At 36.8% G+C, this 7,735-nt stretch overlaps 1 protein-coding gene across 1 annotated transcript in view; it reads right to left on the bottom strand.

The window, feature by feature from the left end:
* Positions 1-5,172, bottom strand: part of CDH19 (cadherin 19) — a 101,731-nt gene extending 96,559 nt beyond the window's left edge. Inside the window, exon 1 of the mRNA XM_084621030.1 lies at positions 5,078-5,172. The gene's annotated coding sequence lies outside the window, so the exon portion shown is untranslated. The remainder of the gene's footprint in view (positions 1-5,077) is intronic.
* Positions 5,173-7,735: the final 2,563 nt, after the last annotated feature.

Raw genomic sequence — 7,735 nt, forward strand, 5'->3', positions numbered from 1 at the left:
AGGAAGCCTGCTAAACAACCAGTGGGGTCACTGAACAATCAAGATGCTAAGGGAGCACTGAAGGATAAGGCAATTGTGGCAAAACTAAATGAATTCTTTGCGTCGGTCTTCATGGTTGAGGATTTGAGGGAGACTCCCAAACCTAAGCCATTCTTTTTAGGTGAAAAATCTGAGGAACTGTCCCAGATTGAGGTGTTATTAGAGGAGGTTTTGGAACAAATTGAAAAACTAAACAGTAATAAGTCACTAGGACTAGATGATATTCACCAAGAGTTCTGAAGGAACTCAAATGTGAAATTGCAGGACTATGAACTGTAGTCTGTAACTAACCATTTAAATCTGCTTCTGTACCAAACGACTGGAGGATAGCTAATGTGATGCCAATTTTTAAAAAGGGCACCAGAGGTGACCCCGCCAATTACAGGCTTGTAAGCCTGACTTCAGTACCGGGCAAACTGGTTGAAACTATAGTAAGGAACAATTGTCAGACACATAGATGAACGTAATTTGTTTGGGAATAGTCAACATGGTTTTAGTAAAGGGAAATCTTGCCTCTCAAATTTATTAGAATTCTTTGAGGGGGTCAACAAGCATGTGGACAAGGGGGATCCAGTAGATATAGTGTACTTAGCTTTTAAGAAAGCCTTTGACAAGGTCCCTCATCAAAGGCTCTTAAGCAAAGTAAGCTGTCATGGGATAAGAGGGAAGGTCCTCTCATGATTGGGAACTGGTTAAAAGATGGGAAACAAAGGGTAGGAGTAAATGGTCAGCTCTCAGAATGGAGAGAGGTAAATAGTGGTGTCCCCCACGGATCTGTATTGGGTCCAGTCCTAGCCAATATATTCATAAATGATCTGGAAAAAGAGGTAAATAGTGGGGTGGCAAAATTTGCAGATACAAAAGTACTCAAGATGGTTAAATCCCAGGCAGACTGCAAAGAGCTACAAAAGGATCTCAAAACTGGGTGACTTGGCAACAAAAAGTTAGCTATTACCACTCAAGAAAGAAATCTTGGAGTCATTACAGATAGTTCTCTGAAAACGTCCACTCCAGTCAAAAAAGCAAACAATGTTGAATTATTAAGAAAGGGATAGATATTAAGACAGGAAATATCTCATTGCCTCTATATCAATCCTTGGTACACCCATATCTTGAATACTGTGTACAGATGTGGTCGCCTCATCTCAAAAAAATATATTTTGGAATTGGAAAAGGTTCAGAAAAGGGCAACAAAAATGATCAGAGGTATGGAGCATCTGCCATATGAGGAGAGATTAATAAGACTAGGACTTTTCAGCTTAGGGGGGGGAAAGATGACTAAGGGGGGATATGCTAGAGGTCTATAAAATCATGATTGGTGTGGAGAAAGTAAATAAGTGTTATTTACTCCTTCTCATAACATAAGAACTAGGGGTCACCAAATGAAATTAATAGGCAGCAGGTTTAAAAGAAACAAAAGGAAATATTTTTTCACACAACATACAGTCAACCTGTGGAACTTTTTGTCCGATGATGTTGTAAAGGCCAAGACTATAACAGGGTTAAAAAAAGAACTAGATAAATTCATGGAGGATAGGTCCATCAATGGCTATTAGCCAGGATGCGCAGGGATGGTGTCCCTAGCCTTTGTTTACCAGAAACTGGAAATGTGTAACAAGGGATGCATCACTTGATGATTACCTGTTCTGTTCATTCCCTCTGGGGCACCTGGCATTGGCCACTGTCAGAAGACAGGATACTGGGCTAGATGGACCTTTGCTCTGACCCAGTATGGCTGTTCTTATGTTCTTATCTTACTTCATGCTGCTCTGGGTAAATAAGCTGATCCTTAAGGGAATTAGGAAACGATGGAACAAAGTTGATTTAGCAGAAGAATTTTAGCCTTGCTAGAATTGAATTATCCTAATAATGAATGCATAGGGCCAACACTTCTTCTCACCAAAGTCAAATATTGTGTTGCTATTGACTTTAATGGGAATTGGATTTTGCTCCTAGTATGCAATAATTCCATACCAAACACACAAATATTTTTAAGTTACAATGTCAAACATTCAGATGTTAGAAAATGCCAAAATTAAAGTTGCCTCTGCAAAAAGAGTTTGTGAGTAAATAATTAGACTGTATCATAATGCACAAGGGGGCAGAATTGAAGTTGTTTGGGCAACCTTAATTCTAGCATTTCTTAACTTGATTTTGCATCCTTAAATACCAACCAAAAAAAAATGCAGATTTTTAAAATTTCTTATGAGATTTAAAAAAGAAAAGAAAAATCAGTTGGGTAACAACTTCCCACATGGGTCATTAGCATGGTTTGATTTACCTCTTCACCTAAATGAGTAGTAACTCAATCAACTGATAGAAATAGGATATTATGCCCCATGTACATCAGTCATTTGATGGCAAAATGACACACTTTTTGCCAGTTGGTCACACAGTTATTCGCTAGACACCAGCACAATGCTGAGACTCTGGATTCCTGGATTCTATTCCTGGTTCATAGAGAAGAGTGATACAGTGATTAGAGAACAGAGTGAGAGTTAGGGGTCCTGAATGCTTTTTGTTAACGAAGCTTTCATTTATTTAGCCCTTATCATTTGTGTCTTTCAAAGGAAGTATGTAGGAGTAACCCCATTTTAAAGATACCATAGCTAGTTGCATATATTTGTCATATTCATTTCAATAGGCAATATGCTTAAAGGAATAACATATGACTCTGCCATATTAGAAACTTGGGTTGTATTTCCAATTTGCCCAGTGCAAGATCTTCTGCAAGCTCTCTGATCCTCAGTTACTTTCTCTGTAAAATGGGGAACATATGTTTGCCTTATTCCTAAGGTAGGGGCATGAGCTAAGGGTTGTGATTAATGCTAGTAACCTGGGGTCTTGTATCCAAGTCCAGTGCCTCCTCTTCTAGGCTAAAGAGTATTTTCTTGGGATAAAAGTGTTGGAGAAATAGCAGTAAGTGGAGGAGGAGGTAATCTTTGGTTGAATTGTTCCCCTGGCTAGAGCTCTAGCTTTGTGTGTTGTAGGTATTCACTAAGAGAGGCTCTATGGGGTCTGGGAACAAGGTGCAGTGCAGTTGGAACATTCACAAAATGAAGGGACAAGTGTGGAACAAGTTCTACTGCACATGTGGAAATGAGATTTTTCTCTGGCATATAATCCTGACAGATGTGTGGTCTTTCTTGGGGACAGACTGAATCTCTCCAGTCTCAGCATTGCCCCCTTGTACATTTCAAATTTCTGTTTCAAACCACATAAGCTGTAAAGAGGTTTGCAAATATTGCACTAATCACATTCTTGGTAATGGCCAAACATTTTTTTTGATCAAACCTAATATAATTTAAGTAAAATTGAACTTGAGACAGAGACTACACATGGAAAATGTCAGCCCAAATAGTTAAAATTTATAAAGTTACAAGCAACTGAAAACACAGCATTAAAATGAAAAGTGATCGGCAACCTTAACTATAGGCATCAATCCAGCTCCAACTGTTAAACATAGCACATATATTGACTTTTTATTGAATATAAGAGAATATCAAGATTTATTGATCTTGGTCAATATTTATCACTTGGGTCAATAAATTCTCAGTAGTCACTGAAATAGGAAGTCATTATTGTGAGAATTTGTGAAAACTCTAAACATTGGTCTGCACAGATATGAAATCAATGCTGCATTTCATAGAATATCTGACATCGCTAAAAATAGTTTAAATTGCAGTTCTAATAATAATCCAAATGTACTGATTTGTTTTAACCTCTTCTATTATGTATGGCTCTCCTCAGTGTATGTTGATACCCCAAGTGATATTAAACTCTTTCCACTCCTCCCTTAATTAAAAATGTCTCCATGCATGGATTTCATTGTCCATTAGTTGGCCATAAGTCTGATGAATTAATGTGAGAAAAGGCAATAAAAACAGAGCTCTATAGGCGCACACACACCACATTATCTGTCTGGTTCAATCATGTACAACAGAGATAAGCCAAAGTTTTTAAAATACATCTCTCCAATCATTCTTGGTTGAGTCCACAGACAGAATTCTGTATTTAGTTATACTATTGTGACTCTTAACACTATTGTGACACTGAAACTAAGTGATTTTTTGCATAGGAGCAGAATTTGTCTCCAAGTTATCATATATTATAGTGGTGAAATAATAACCCATATATCTCATAATACAATGATGTTTAAAGTTCAACACACTGGTATACATTTTGCATTGAAATGATGTATTTTCAACTATTAAATACCTCTTCTTTTTTTCCTGCTTGTCTTCTTTAGTCCAGTCTAACCTCAGAAATGTTGTACATGAAAGAAAAGCAAAATACCCCACCAATATTCTTGGAAATTTTACTTCTGGCTAATAGCGGGTTTACAAAGGAAAGCTCAGTTAGAATATATTTATGGTATACTCTATTAATGTTTGAAAAATCTTGTTTTTCGGGCAAGCACCATTTTACACGTGAGATCTAATAAAAACACAGCAATAACTTTCTGCAGCCTGAAAGGCATTTTGATTGTCAGATATAGAATTATAAAGTGAAATAGGATCAGATATGTGCATGTACAGCATAGAAGGCTAAACATTTCTTATTCCTACAGTAGGATGCTGAATTGTGGAACAGATAACACTTCTAAGTGTTTCTTCAAGACAGCAGGAAGCTTTTTCTCTCATTTCTGTAGAGTCACAGAAATTGTGAACATATTAAAAGAAAATCTCCTGGATGACTATGGAGTAGATGTTTTCATAAACTGTCAGGAGAGAATGCCTTTCAGGACACAGACTGATAATCAGCAGGAGAGTTCTAACATGCAAGGTATACAGAACAAGTGTAGTCAATGACTCCATCAGGTGAATCAGAGTAAATAAAGTCAAGTTTCCAACAATTACAAGATTCCCAGTAAGTTTTGAGAAAAGAGTACAGAAGCAGAGCCCGGCTACTGAAGGGTTTTTTAGTGGCTTCTGGTTTTGCCTTTGTAGATCTTTCAGATGTATACTAGAGGCACTCAGTTAAACATTTTTGCATTTGATTGGTACAGATAATGAAGAAAAAAATATCACAAACATACCTGAGGCCTCCGGGCCCTCCTAGTCTTAAAGCAATGAGTAGTATAAAATCAGATTAAACATCTGATGAAGAAAAGGAAGGAATTCTCTTTTAACTTCTCAGCCTCCTCCTCAGAAAATTTTAGAAGTTACAGCTTCCTGCCAGTAAGACACTTGTGCTTTTAGTTTTGAAAACTCACAGTATGTCACTGCTTACTGCGTGCTATTTTCAGTGCCGGAAGTAAAAGTATGAACACAGGCACTTTTGTGCTAAACATCATAAGGCCCCTCTGAAGTTCACTGAGAGTCCAGAATTAAAATGCAGAAGGATCCAGCAAGCAAAATACAAGCTTATTATTTTCTATTTTCTAGTGGAAAATAAAGTACTTCTTGGCATGTAACCGAAGTGGTAAGAAAGTAATTCATCTTGTGTGAGAGTATTTTGCAAATGAAAGGGACATGCCGTCTGTTTAGGGAGTAATCAGGGAAGCAAATGATAAATTTAGAGCAGTCACAAAAATTATATAAAAGAGGAGAGGGTTTCAGCAGTCTGTGTTTTTGCTCTCCAGCAATGACTTTTCCGAATCTTTTCCTTGTTTCTGAACAGAAATGATACTGTGAGAGAACCATATCCATAGTATAGCTTTGTCTTGCCTCTTGTTTTCTGACACTTTATGAAATGTCTCATTTTATCTTCCTTGTAACTGACTAATAAAGCTAATTTTGATGCTTAGTTTTCACAAAAACCCCAAAACAAACCTTAGTCTACCATAATAGAGAATATAAAATGATTATAATTTGGGCTGTCAAATTATTTTAAAAGATAATTGCACTTAATTGTGAGATTAAAAATATAGTAGTGATTAAATCAGTTTTAATTGTACTATGCCAATTTCAATTTATTATGCATGTTTTTGGATGTATTCTACATTTTTCAAATATACTGATGTCATGGTAGGGGACTACTGTACAGCACCTAACTAGGAAAACACGAGGCTATTTTTAAATCAACTAACAAAATCATCCAAAGCACGGGACTTGGTGTTGGTGGGGTATTCAAACTACACAGACAGCCGGTACGGCAGGGTAGATTATCCAAACAAGTTCTTGGAATGCATTGGAGATCACTTTCTCCATCATTTGTAATACAAAGAAAAAAAAGTTACTGTGGGAGAGGCTCTTCCTCCTATTTGTCAGAATCAAATCTAGAACTAGTTGAGAATTTGAGGGTGGAAGGCAGCTTGCGTGAAAGTGATCATGAAATGATAGTGTTAATGATGCTGAGGTATGGTAAGAGGGAAAACAGCAGAATACAGACAATGGACTTCATGGATGCAGACTTTAGAAAACTCAGAGAATTGGTAAGTTCCTATGTGAATCAAGTCTAAAGAAAAAGGTTCAGGAGTTTTTATAAAGAGACATATTATTGAGGGAATAAGAGCAAACTATCTCAATGTGTAAGAAAGTTTGGTTATATGGTAAGAGACCACTCTGGCTTCACCAGGAGATCTTTAGCCACCTGAAACACAAAAAAAAGTTATACAAAAAAATGGAAACTAGGTCAAATTATGAAGGATGAATATAAATAAACCCACCACCACAAGCATGTACAAAATTAGAAAGGCCAAGGCACAAAATGAGATTAAATTAGCTAGGGACATAAAAGGTAACAAGAAAACATTTTACAAATACATTAGAAGCAAGAAGAAGCCTAAGGGCTGGGTAGGCCATTAATATGAGGAGAGAAAGATGATAACAGAAAACATAGCAAATAGCCAAAGTGTTAAATGCCTTTTTTTGTTTTGTTTGTTTTTTCACCAAAAACTTTAGCAGTAATCATATGATAGTGCAGTGAACATCAGTTTAAAAGGGGTAGAATCTGAAGCTGAAATAGGGAAGAACAAGTTAAAAATTACTTAGAGAAGTTAGATATGTTCAACTTGGCAGGGCCTGATAAAATACTTCCTAGAATACATAAGGACCTGGCTGAAGAGATCTCTGAGCCATTACTGATTATCTATGAGAAATTGTGGAGGACAGGAGAGATCCCAGAGAACTGGAAAAGGGCAAATATAGTACCCTATATATAGAAAGGGGGAATAAGGACAACCCAGGGAATTATTGGTACCCATAAACATAATGGAGCAAATAACCAATCAATTTGTAATCACCTAGAAGATAAGGTAATAAGTAACAGTCAACATAGTCTTGTAAAGAACAAATCACTCAAACCAACCTTCTTTGACAAGGGTAACAAGCCTTGTGGATGTGGGGGGAAGCAACAGATGTGGTTTTTCTCAACTTTAGAAAGGTTTTTGATACTGTTTCACTTGAACTTCTCATAAACAAACTAGGGAAATACAGCCTAGATGAACCTACAATAATGTGGATGCACAGCTGGTTGGAAAACTGTACTCAGTAGTTATCAATGACTCACAATCAAGGTGAGTCTCTAGCTCTATTCAATACCTGCATCAATGATTTGGATAATGACAGAGTACACTCATAGAGCTTGTCGATGATACTAAGTTTGGAAGGTTGCAAGGGCTTTGGAGGACAGGATTAGAATTCAAAATGATCTTAAACTTCAGAAATGGTCTGAAATAAGTAAGATGAAATTCAGTAAGGACAAGTACAAAGTACTACACATAGGAAGGACTAATCAATTGCACCAGTATAAA

This window comes from Lepidochelys olivacea (assembly GCF_965140295.1).
Source record: "Lepidochelys olivacea isolate rLepOli2 genome assembly, chromosome: 2".
Taxonomy (NCBI): domain Eukaryota; kingdom Metazoa; phylum Chordata; order Testudines; family Cheloniidae; genus Lepidochelys; species Lepidochelys olivacea.